Raw genomic sequence first — 13,443 nt, forward strand, 5'->3', positions numbered from 1 at the left:
GACGGTTAATTCTGTTAGAACCAAGTAAATTGTTGCAGGTATAGAGAATGGAAGTGCAAGTGTTGTTATATTTAAGTAGTACTTATTTGGGATTTGTTTGAAGTTGTTAAACACTTTGTTAATCTTCATTTTTTTTCCAAAAATAGGACATATGACAATCATGTTTCTCGTGTAGTTAAAATCCTGTTGTAGCTGATAATGTAGAAAAAGATAATTTTTACGTGAAGTGCTGAGGACAATACTCGGTGGAAAACTAGACGAAAATGTCAAGAGTAGTAGCAAATGTACAAAAAAGCAAATTTTATTAAGCAGAATGAATTCGGCAGACTTTAGTGGACTTGTCACTTAGTGTCAAAGTCGAAAAATAAGCTGTAAATAAAAAATATTCAGCATTGAATGTTTCACGTTTATCGAACATAACATCAATATTATATTGAAATGTATTTCTTATATTCATGAAACTAAGCTTACTGGTTTAAGGGCCGTTCTCTTCACCCCCGCTTAGGTCTTAAACCTAGTTTAATCATATGAGTAAACATGGTTTACAGCATAAGCGAAAGTGAAGAAATCGGCCAAAAGCCATGTAAAAACAGCCTCAAAATTTAACATGATGAGTGCTAACAAAGTGAAAAACTTATTCTACTGTTTACATCCTATATGGCATCAACATTCTAGATGACCGCCACTGGAAACATCCAGCAATTTAAAACATTGTAGGGTAATTTGTCTATTATTGTGGCATTCAGCCAGCTGTCGACTAAAGTGCATTTTAAAAAATCATTTAAAATACCGATTTGAGCTATAAATACACTATCAAACGGAATAACTTGCAAAACTTTTCAACTTAAAAGCTCTATAGACGACAACTCAAAGGTATTAAATAAATTAATAGCAATCAGGTGTCACTTCTTGTAGATTACGATGTGGAGAAAATTTCACCGAAATTTAGTTCCCTTGATTTAAAAGGGACGGAAAATGTGCGTAGTTCAAGCCGCACCGAATATGGGGTATCTTGCAATACATAGTGCTTGCAATACATAGTGCTACATAAGTTAACTTTCAAAATGTAAACCATTATAATCATATTTTTATCTCCTAATAAGTAACTACGGTGAATGCATAAAAAATCTAAAAAAACAGGCGAAATTGTCATCTTGAATAATGTTTTCTGCTTGAATATCAACTTTAAATGAAAAAAAACTTTAGTGTTATCATACTTGGCTTTTCAATCGAATTCCTGCTACCTTTAAAGTTTTTGAGCCTTTTCGCAATTAGTTAGCAACAATTTTGTTTTCCTCCTTCAATTTCGGAAAAGTCTCAGTTGTTCAAAATTTCAGATAATTTCCAAAAGGGTTTCGAGCCAGGGTCCAATAGAAAAAAAATATTTTTGATATTTTTGTTTCTTAATGGAGTAAAACGTTTTTTAATTTTGCAGATTCTACCATATAATTTCCATAGCAGGGTCGCGAGTGCGTTGAAATGGCCTTCTGCTCTCGTTTTTAAAACGGATCAAGAGTTCAAGATCATCGTCTATAATCACGGATTCGATTTTTACTTCACATTTTGGTATTGCAATGTATTGTCAATGACAAGTTTTGTTTGCAAAGAATTGCTAATATCAAGATTACTATCAATGTATGTTTCATATGTATTCCAATCGGCTCGAAAATAATTGTAGCTGATATGATATGATTTAGAGCTGGTGTGATTGAGTCAATTTCCGTAAGTTAGCCTGAAGCACACCAACTTGCTGCCCAGTGCAGTGAAAAGGCAAATATGTAGGCAGCTATGGATATTTACTAAGCTGTGTTTCAACGGAAACATCCAAAGTTCCAAAAACTTTGTTTCAAATGACAAAAAAGTTGATGTTTTATACTCTTATAAATGATGATTGTAACTCCCCTACATGCCCCATCAAGTCGATCATTACGATAAACAAAATAGGATCTCTATTGAGTTTGGATCAAGGTTTTGAATAAATTTCAGTATTAACTGCTATATGCACGTTATTAACTGTAAGAAAATTAAACAGCTCGTCCTCTTTACCATTCAAAGAACGAGCATTCAAATTTAAAATATTTAAATTAGTAATCATTGGATCCGTTAGAAAAACGGACTGCTTCAGTCATAGTGGTGGCTTTGAACATTGCATCAATCATTAGATTCAATTGTGCAGTTAGAAAATTAAATTCAGAGGCAGACATATCACTTGAAGTGGGTACATTATCTGATGATTTTCCGTTAGAACTTTCGGTAGACGAAGAGGCGGAGAAGAAGTTTACTGTGGCGGCAGGGTTTTTTTTTCATTTGATTTGAAACAATTAGAACGGGTACTCGTAGTATGAAAAAGGGAGGAGTTCAAATTACTACGATATGTGGTGCTACGATATCGGCAAAGGATTTTCCTTGGTTAGATACATTTCGAAATTGAAAGATTCTAACGGCTACCCGACAGATTAAAATTAGTTTGTTAATGAGCATGATTATGATCTTCCTATGGGTATGATTCTTAATCAAGCAATCGTTAACTGAAAAATGAGCATTGTTCGAAACTCTACCAGGGAAATTCCGGAAACGATCGCTAACGTAACGGACATTACTGTTCATCTACCTGGCACCAGCCTCGACGCGAAGGGCGAGCCTAAAAATTGGCCTTATGATTGCCCCCGCAATTGGCGCTTATGAACTTATCGGTATCTTCCTTCACTGGACAGACGTCCTTAGCGTGAGAAGAACCTCCGCAAATCATGCATTTAGCATCCATGCGGCAATTTTCTGTCCCATGACCCCACTTTTCGCACCGACGGCACTGAGTGGGGTTCTGGAAATTTCCTCCAGGTTTCACACGGACATCGAACATAAGTCTAGCTTTTTCTAAAGCTTTAATATTATTTAGTTCTTTTTTGTTAAAGTGAACTAAATAATATTCTTGAGAAAGCCCTTTCCGAACAATGCCAGATTGGGTTCTCTTTTCCATAATGATTACTTGGACTGGGGAAAATCCAAGTAAATCATTTATTCCATTTTTGATCTCTTCAGGTGACTTATAGTCACTTGAGAGATCCTTCAAGACAACTTTGAACAAACGTTCAGTTTTGTCGTCATAAGTAAAAAAAATGTGCTTCTTCTCTTCAAGATGTTTGAGAAGAAGTTCGCGATCTTTAAGAGTTTTCAGCAAAACGCGACAGTCTCCTTTCTTTGCGATTTGGAAGGAAACCTTGATTCCCCTAATGGAGTTCAAGATCTCCTGCCTAAATCCCCCAAATTCGGAACAACTGACCCTGATATGTAGAACTCTTTGCTTCCTCACTTGAATCAAAAAGCTTGGGCTAGAGACTGCTTCGATTTGGGGTTCGGATAATTTGTCTAGAGCATTGAACTGATTGCTTATTTCGATGCAATTGTCAACATTATCCATTTCACCCTTGAAAGAAAACGCGCGTTCCGGGGAAACTTCCTTTCTTCCATTTTTGCCACGTTTAGTGACAGTTTTAAAACCTATTCTTTTGGAAAGAAGTTGTGAATTCAGAGAATCGTCCTTCCTTTTGTTTGTGGTTAAGAAGTGACCTTCTATTTTTTTTCCCCAGACGGTGTCCAATTTAAATTGAATTTGAGAAGAGTGTTCCTAAAAACGGAATCACCCTGTATCTGCCAACAGCTGTGGTAAGCTGAGTTGGAGCTGCTACCGATGTGGTGCTATTTGTTGGGCCCGGCTCACCACATAGTGTTGGGTGTGTGCATCTTTCGACTCGCGACCCACTCTCTCGCTCTTTGTTTGGAATTACCAACTTGGCATGTTTTCATTCCAAATCCACGACGGCAACGACGTCGCGAGATCTTCGTGTTCCCCAACGACGACGGCGACGGTGCCGCGCACATGGATCATCATCACCGTCGTGCAACCACTGTAGGCAACCAGCAAGCGAGAGCAAACTCCAAGAGCACACACCGGCTATGCAGCCAAGGGGCTTTTGGAAGACGCCTCGGATAAATGTGATTTAGTACTTCGTTAACAGTTCGTCGTTGCAGAGCTTGGCGCGGTCGTTGCTTCAGCGAAAAAAAAGTGTCGTTTGACAGTTTTCTCGATTTCAGCCGACGGAAAGTGAGTCACGTCACGTTTGCGCGGTTTGTCACGGATTAGTGCGCCGTTGCAGTATATCTACTATCCAATGATAACTCGATCTCCGGTGCGCGCGATTTACGGTGCTCAGCAAGTGCGCAGTGTATTGTTGTTGTAGTTGATTAATCCGCCGCAAAGCAGCAGTAGCAGCAAAACAAGTGATGACCGCAATCGGGAAATAATTTGCCCGGATCAAGGTGCGGGAAATAATTTGCAATTTAAAATCTGAGCGATTTGGTTTGATGTTGGTGTGTTCGTGTGTGACGATGAGTGACTACGAGTCACTATGAGGCGGGGAACTTTCGCCTACACTCGTGCGTCGCATTATACCGAAAATGCAGTGAATGAATTCAGTATGTGAGATGCATAACCGTTCTAATAATGCACCACCAGCATCCAGATCGTGTCAAAGAAGAAACAAATCTCAGCGGATGTCGTCTTCGTCTTCGTCGCCCAATCACTCGCAGATTTGTCGAATTAGGGTGAATATCAATTGGATCAACTCGAGCAACGAAACACACAAGCAAGAAGAGAGATATTCGTCCATCGACGGAGGAGAAAAAGAAGAAGAAGATCAAGAAAAAATAAGCGAAACAGTGCCTCATTCATTTGGAAATTGAACACAATAATCGCGGAGTGCATAACTGGTGCAATCAACGCACGCACACTGGTACAGAAAGTTAATTTAGGTGGCCACGAGATTGTCGGCTTGATTTGTTGATTTAACAATCATTGTTGATTCAGAGAATAAGTTAAAAAATTTCAGGATTATCAATTTTATGAATCATTTCTTAGCGGTTATTGCTATTTTTTTTATTTCAATGAATCGTGAGTTAGCTTATTTACACATTGCAACATTTTCGAGGTCATCGAATGTAAACAAAATTCTGTTTTCAGATCCTGAAAGTACACATCCATTCTTTTCTAGCAAAAGTTTGTAGGGTTTTGAAAGATTAGTTCTAAATTTGGAGTTACGCACTTTTCAATTTTTCGACTTGATTTTTTCTTAATACGGCTATACCTCACAAACTATTGGGAATTTTTCAATGTAACCTTCGGAAGACATGTTCTTCACACAAAAAAAAAAACAACTTTTGAGAACATGCCGTGGCGGTACCCTCTTTTTTCATAGTGCTTTCATAGGTACGAAAATTCCGGAAAAATGGCATTTTTTCACACTTTCGTTCATAATAGATCGATATTTTTGCATGACTCTTTTCTACAAAAATATGCTCCTGAACAACACAAGCAACTTTGCTGAACAAGTTGAAAGCCTGATTGAGAATTTTCCCGCTGGGTGGCGCTAGCAACAAATTTTCTTCAATCGTCTGTACCTCAAGATCCTGGTCACTTAGAAGGTTGTTTTTTGCGGCATAGATATTCAGCAGATCATCTGGCGGTAGTGAAAAAATAAATCAATCTTCCTCAAGATCCCTATCAGTTAGAAGATTGGTGTCTTCGGCAACTATGTTCAGCAGATTAAGGGCCATATGGAAGTGAAAAATCTAATTGACTATTATTTATCCGCTAGATGGTGCTATTGACAAATTTTCTTCAATTGTCTGTATCTAAGATCATTATCAGCTAGAAGGTTGGTGTCTTCGGTAAAGATGTTCAATGTTCTGGTGGTGTAGAGTCTGATTGAGAATTAATCATCTAGGTGGCGCTAGTGAATATCAATTTCAATCTAGGTTTTCATGGCTTCCCTTATAGTATCTTGATGCGCAGGTGCATTGATAATGTGCTCTATTATATATGTGACACACATCATTACTGTTTAAGTAACGTGTTGGTAATAATTTCCAATAAGGCATATATTAGTGCCAATATTTTTCACCTCCAGATAGATCTCAATCTGCTGAATATCTTTGTCAAAGACATCAATCTGCTAGCTGATAATAAAGATAAAAGATTTATTTTTTTCATGGGTCACATATGGGGAAGAATTCCTAATCTGACTCGTAACCGCCAGATAGCCCTTGATCTGCTGAACAGCTTTGTCGAAGACATAAACCTTCTAGTTGATAAGGATTTAGAGATACAGACGATTGAAGAAAATTTGTCACTAGCGCCACCTAGCGGATGAATTCTCAATCAGATTTTTTATCGCTAGATATCCCTGTATGAGCAGAATAACTTTGCCGAAGACGCTAGAACTTCTGGATGAGTTCTTTGAGAGCTTACTTGAAAAATGACTCAAAAAATTTCTTGACGAATTTTAGGAGTTATTCTTGATGATGTCATTAAAAACAAATCCAGATTGACGTCTGCTTATAAACACCCTCAACGACAATATTGGAGGAAATTTTAAGAACTCCCTGGAGGCATCTGTGAAGTAATTTCTGGTGAAATATTTGAAAGAATCCTTAACAGATGTTTTTAGAAGATTTAGTGGATGAATTCCTAATAGGACTTGAACTTTTTGGAAAGGAAAGTAGGGAAACTTTGAAAATATTCCTGGTGGAATCTTTGGAGCTAATTTTAAGGTAATTAGGGAGGGCAAGCTACCATTAAAGTTCACTTCAATTTTCAATAATATACACAACTTCTTTATCCATTTTGCATGAATCGTTGAACTATGAAGGATATATATCTTCTTTTTCATTCATAATGAGCTAAGTGGGGTCTCAAACACGTCTTGGTTTAATTTGTATCTCAATTAAACAAATTTTATGAATTTTTTTTTTCAAAAGTTTTTATTGATATTTTCGAGAAGGACTGTAATTCATTTAATATATTTTAGAATTGACATGCTTTCTAAGACTCTTTTAGAATTAACACAAATCTCCACATTAGTTCATATAAGGGCTTCTCTGGACCTCTACTTAAGGAGCTTTTCTACTAATTAGCATTCCTATGAGTATAAATCAAAACATTCCTCAATAATTGTATCCAGAAAAAATCTACTTAAATTCCTGAAAAAAATCGCTCAGGAGTTTGTTCAGGAATTTCTTCTGAAATACTTCAGCAATTCTTTTCAGGAAGTCCTGAAAGAATATTTGAACTATTTTCTAGCGTATACTTGGATGAATTCCTGTTTCAATATTTGTAGGCATTCTTAGAAAAAATAATCTAGCAAAGTCAAAGGATTAATTTTTGGAGAAATGGATGTGAAATGTTTTCTGTATAAATTTGAACAAGAGTTCCTAAAAAAATCCATGCAGGAGTTTCCTCAGGAATTTCTAAAGTATTTCACTCCAGAGATGTCTTCAATAAATACTGCAAGAATTTATTCAGTTATTTTCTAAGGATATCCATTGCAAAAAAATATTCAATTCAATAAGCAATATCTTGAGAAATATTCTTTTGATTCTGCAGATTCGTTTTTCGTAGTGTTCTTGAAGAACCGAAAAACGTCTGAATTTTTGTATCCTTGGAGGAATATCTGTTTCAATATATGAAGGAATTCCTAGAAACAAATATTCTAAGGAAGTTACAAGATCAAGCTTGGACAAAATTTGTTGTAACACCTGGAACAGGTCATAAATTGGAAATTAATAAGTTGCGGAAATTTGTATATAAATTGATGAGGAAATTTTTAAGATTTCTTTAAAATGACTCCTGTGAGAATTCCAGAAAAAAATTGGAAAAACCTCTTATGGTATCCCAGAGAAAATCCTGGATAAATCTTACAGGAATAATTGTAAGATATTTTTTTTTGCGATACTTAGAGTAATTCTTAAAATAATTCGAGAAGAAGTGCATAGAAAAATTCCTAAACTAATTCCTTTTTTCTGAAGAATTCGGCAAACTTTCCTGAGGAAGATATCTTAAAACTACTCAAAGCAATTATTGAAACTCTTGGAAGTAGTTTCTTTGGGAATCCCTGAGCCTTGGGCAATGCTTGGAAACTCCTCGTTGAACTCCGGATTTGATGTATATTCTGTATTCATTCCAAAAGAGAAAAAAAATCTGAAAGAATTCACAAAAAAGTTCTTGGATTAGTTCTCAGAGTCCCAAATTGCAGTTCATCTAGATTTTCCAGAAATTCCATAAAGAAAATAGATTTTTAAGGGATTTTTGAAGGACTTATGGAGTAATTGAAAGCAAAATCCTGAGAGAGTTATCAGGTTCAATTCTTGAAGGAATAGCTTGGATATGAAATGAAGTATGTATGAAGTAAAAAACTGGGTGAATTGTGTGAATTGTGAATAAGTGATTCTAAAAAATATAATTTATGAAGAGTACCTATGAATATAATTTCCAATCAAGTTCAAGTGGGAATACATGCAGCAATTTTATAAAAAAAAAATGTTTGCTGAAAGTGACATCTTGAACTAACAATTGGAGGAACTCCTACAAACTTCCCAGAATGTGCTTTGCTCGATTCATGATACAATTCTTTTTGTAACAAAACAAAATGTTATTTTTTTATAGATGATTTCTTGAAGGTGTCTTGCGAGAAATTCTTATGGAAAATTTTATAGGAAATCTCTGGATAAATCAAGGATAAACTTCTTAAAAAATGATAAGGACTGTTCATTTTATAAAGTGGACACTTTTTGCATGCTGTATCTTTTTAATTAGTCAATGAAATTTCAATCGGTTTCTGCACATCGCTCGACTAGTATTGTACAATGTTATGTTAATAAAAATTCTTCAAAATAATAAAATTTCACACGAATATGGAACAACGATTAGAACGGTCGATTCTTGGAGGTTATCAAAATCAATGATTGTTAGAAAATGGCTAGAAAATTCGACGATCTATATTTTTTATTTTCAAAACAGGCTTGTTCTTCGAAAGCAACATCATTTAGAAGCCTCATGGAAAAAATCAAGATCTTTCAAAGTGCATTTACAAACATCAAAATTGGCAACACTGCTGTAATTAAATCGACCTAATTTTCCACATATTCTTTTTATAATATGTTATTCTGAGATTGCCAATTGAAATATTCGGAGAAAACCGTTTACAATTAACTGTAGGTCGATAAATATGCGTACATGATTTTAAAAGTATGAGGCTTTTTAGTAAAACTATCATAAACAGTTAAATTTGTACTTAAGACTGTGGTTTAAATGCACGATTTAGCTCTCGTTTGTACAAATATAGTTTCTTTAGTAAACCAAACTAGTTTTCAACTCGCTTTTGACTTTTCTCTTTTGCTGGGAGTGAAAGGATGGTGTATCAGCAAATTTGGCCATAAATGGGTAAATCACTAAAGCTACCTAATGTCAGAGAATGGTGGAATATAATTGATTTTTTTAAACCTATACCTCTAGTAGAATAGTAAAGGTTACAAACATACAATTTGTTCATAAAAATTAAGGTGTTTGTTTTGCAAAAAATAATGTTAAACATTGAAGAACAGATTTTTTAGGAGTCTTTGGAAAAACTATTTAGCTCTTCAACCAAAAGCATTTTCTAAGCACTTATATTTTCATAGTATTGTAGAATAATAGTTGAACGATGTACAGAAAACTGATTATGATTTTATCAATAAATAAAAAAGATATAGCATAAACAAAGTGTCCACTTTATAAAATGAACAGTCCTTAGGCAGAAAAATATCTGCCTTGAGATATCACTGAGGAACTGATGAAAAAATGCAAGCAACTCTCGGAATTGATTTCTGGAATAAATTATTGGAACGATAAAGAAATTCCTATAAGAATATAAAGAAAATTATAAAATGGAAAATAGCGAGGAATTCCAGCCTAATATGGTGATATGTTAAACGGCAAATATGTTAAATGTGGTGTTATCCCTCATATAATTCCGTGACAAATGCTTCGAAGAATATCTTGATGAACACATTTTAAGACAAGTTAACATATGCTTGGCAATCAGTTGAGTATATTGACACATATATTAAGTTGTTTGGCTCCAATCCGCATGGGTTTGAAATAAAATAACTCATTACGCATGGTAAAGATGTATAAATAATGAAAAAATATCCACTTGTTCAGGTGGGATTCGAACCGACGACTCTAGTATGATAGACGAGTGCTTTACCAACTAAGCTACCGAGCCACTTGATGACCCAAAAACTCAGAAGGTTAGGAATCCCACTTAAGCACATGGATTTTTCATAATTTATCCATGTTTTCAACACGCATTGAGTCGATCAATTTACATCAAGTGAGTTTCGCTGAAAAAAGCGTGTCGTCGAAAGAGTTCGAGATGAGCTCATAGCCTAGATGAAAGCCTGAAATATGGTATATTTTCATGAAATTTTTTTTAAATAAAATGGAAAATATAAAAAATCAGTTATGAAATATTCAGTAAAATTCTAGAAAATGACAAGACATAAAACTTAGTAGAACATAATAGGGCAATACAATAAAAACTGACTGACATAAAAACAGAAAGAGATTTTTCTTCGAAAATACTTAATTATCTCGATTTCTAAGCAAGATTGAGAAAAAATCGTTCGTTACAATAAGAAAGTTGGCGTATACGTCACACTTGGGATTAACGCAAACAAAAAGTGATGCATTCAATTTATAGTACTGAAAATTCTGAACTAAGCAGCTATGGTTATTAAATAAATAAATCAAAACGAAAACCTCATATCCACCAAAATTATCTTTCTGGACCAGTGTGCACCGTCGACGATAGAAGAAACCGAGCAAATTGAATTGGAAATTAGCGGCCCAAGCTGGGAGTATTGAAGCCCCACCAGTCGGAGAAGAAACCCCTCCGATACGTCTCGGTTAAATATTTGCAAATCGAAATTGATCGGTTCGACAATTATTCGCAGCCCCCAGACGGTGAAATGTGTCGAAGTGCGAGTACACAATGCAACTACTGTTTTGGCATAGGGATTTGGATTATGGCTACCTGTTGCAGTATCGGGCCCTTCGGGGAAATGCAAATCAAAGTGCACAAATGATGTAAATCGGTGAAAGAGAGCCATTGTATTCCGACTAGCAGATCATATCAATATTAAGATACAATTATCGTTGATAAAATTTAGATATTACAAAACTATTTTCAATGATTCATTCATAACAAGATTATATCAGAATATGCTACAATTAATTTTATAACAAAACATGTTAAAAAAATTTGGGGCCTTTAGCCGAGTGGTTAGAGTCCGCGGCTACAAAGTATAGTTATACTGAAAGTGTCTGGGTTCGATTCCTGGTCGAGCCAGAATCTTTTCGTAAAGGAAATTTCCTTGACTTTCCTGGGCATAGAGTATCATCGTACCTGCCACACAATATACGAATGCGAAAATGGCATCTTTGGCAAAGAAAGCTCTCAGTTAATAACTGTGGAAGTGCTCCATTGAACACTACGCTGAGAAGCACGCTCTATCCCTGTGAGGACGTAAAGTGTAGTGTAGAAGCAGTCACAAAAAATGATCGTAGCTAAATAACACATCAACTTATAGTTCTGATACTGTCAGCTAGTCGGGAGGGCCCTTGTTGATGGATGGGGATGTTCAGATTTGGTTGGGTTTTGGTCGAGTCAATTAGGGAAAGCTCGCTAGCTTTCGTTAGATGACGTCAAATGTGCTGTAATCGTTGCATTGGTTGCACACACGTTTGGGGATTCCCTCCACGCGTGCCGTATCCATTACAGCGAATTAAATGCTTTGCCATTTGTGAACTCCTTGATGGTGGAGAGCTATTATTTTGATTGTTTTTTTTTTCGTTCATTGGGTGGGATTGTTTGTAAAAGTTGGATTCGATGCATTGCTGCTCGATTAGATAACTAGCCTTTCGAATGCTTCAATACCTTCGGAGAGTGAGAGTTTTCATAGTTGAGTTACGAAATTGAATTTGTTTAACGTACATATTCATTTAATTATTTTACAAGAACACAATGCACATCGTACCCTCGTGCAGAATTTGTGTATTCTTTCTGCTCTCGTAAGACTTTTAAACAACCTGAAGGAATCAAAGAGTACTTCTCAAAGCAACTATTTTCTACCTTTTGATCCCTTTTCAATCCTTGTTTGGACCCGTGCCTTAATTTGATGTGCAGTAACACTGCAAAGAAACTGTTCCAATGAATCTGAACATCCTCGTTTAATTCAAAAAAGCTCAAATATTCACCTCTCAACGCACGGGCACCACTTTCCCAAAATGTAACGAAAATCTCCTATCGCCACACCGAAGCTCCCCACGTCAAGTGGCGTGGAACCGAAACAAGAGTGAAACCTGTGCTGAGGAGATCAGACAAAATATTAGCTTTACCACCTGTTAGCCACTCGATCGCTCCAATCGCTCTACTCGATCCATGCATCTGATATGAGACGCGTCCAAACCAACCGAAGAGGAGGGGCATTAGGTCATTTGGCATAAAGCCGTATGACCTAACCATGTTAACAACTGAGTGGCCAATTGGCATAACTTGAATTCTAACATAGTTATGTGTGATCCTTCTTTTCAATCAGGCTGTTCTTCATGTTATTCCAAATGGTGATTATGCCAAATGGCCCTTGGTCGTATATGTAGTTATATCAAATAACCCTTGGTCATTTGTTTAGTTATGCCAAACTGACTTTAAGCCACTTGGGGCAGTTCCACCGAAGAGAGGAGGATCGTCGGCGGCGGCGGTTCGTCTCTGTGTGATAGGATGAATTATCAAGTTAAACTGAATTAGTCCCATTTAGTGTGCTCGCGCGCGGAACATCGCATTTGTGAAACCCGCATCTGTACGACGGTGGCCACATGGCGGTGGCTGAGGTCCGGCAGTCAGTGCCAGTGAAGTGTTGCAAGTGAAAATCAAACAAACGTATCAAAGCAAAGACGACGACGGCGAAGACGAAGACGACTGTGGAGTGAGTGGATCGACCCTCAAAATCAATCAACCGATATGATTGTTTTGTGTGTTTGTGTGTGCGCGCAATCGCCAGATAGCCGAGATTTCCAAGTCGACGAAAAGAAAGCTCCGGAGAGTTTCTTCTGATTTGATTAGGAGAAAACAAAGCACGTTTTAAGAAATGAAACCGGACCCGATCAGTGGATTGCAACAGATTTGAATTAAGATTATATCAAAATTTGTTACAAGCAAGACATTTTGTTATTTTTTTGAGAAGCATTTTGAGTTGGTAGCGGAAATTATAATACAATTGAAACAAAATCAGATATAATAACAAATACTGTTTCAAATTTGTGTCAATTTAGAACATAATCATAACACAATTTGTTATAAAGAATCTGAGAACAATTGATTTATTTTATATGATCAGTTTTATGTCATGTTAAGCAAATAAGAAGTTTTGTTCTAATGCAGTCATTATTTTAACTACTAATTAGCCAAAATTGTAACATATTTTGTTAGCTAAACCGTGCTTATTAAGGTACAACATCCAGTGTATTACAACATATTAACTGTAACAGAGTTAGTAACTTAGTAAGCACTT

At 36.0% G+C, this 13,443-nt stretch overlaps 1 protein-coding gene across 18 annotated transcripts in view; it reads left to right on the forward strand.

Moving 5' to 3' along the window:
• LOC5568502 (ensconsin) overlaps positions 1-13,443 on the forward strand; it is a 458,662-nt gene that overhangs the window by 174,450 nt on the left and 270,769 nt on the right. For 5 of the 18 annotated variants that reach the window (XM_021849235.1, XM_021849227.1, XM_021849229.1 and 2 more), the window contains exon 1: positions 4,002-4,317. The exons of 6 other annotated variants lie outside the window; for them this stretch is intronic. The gene's annotated coding sequence lies outside the window, so the exon portion shown is untranslated. Of the gene's footprint in view, positions 1-4,000; positions 4,318-13,443 lie in introns of those variants that run through there. 7 more of the 18 variants (XM_021849222.1, XM_021849225.1, XM_021849228.1 and 4 more) reach the window with 4 other exon arrangements.

Source organism: Aedes aegypti, chromosome 3 (assembly GCF_002204515.2).
Source record: "Aedes aegypti strain LVP_AGWG chromosome 3, AaegL5.0 Primary Assembly, whole genome shotgun sequence".
Classification (NCBI taxonomy): domain Eukaryota; kingdom Metazoa; phylum Arthropoda; class Insecta; order Diptera; family Culicidae; genus Aedes; species Aedes aegypti.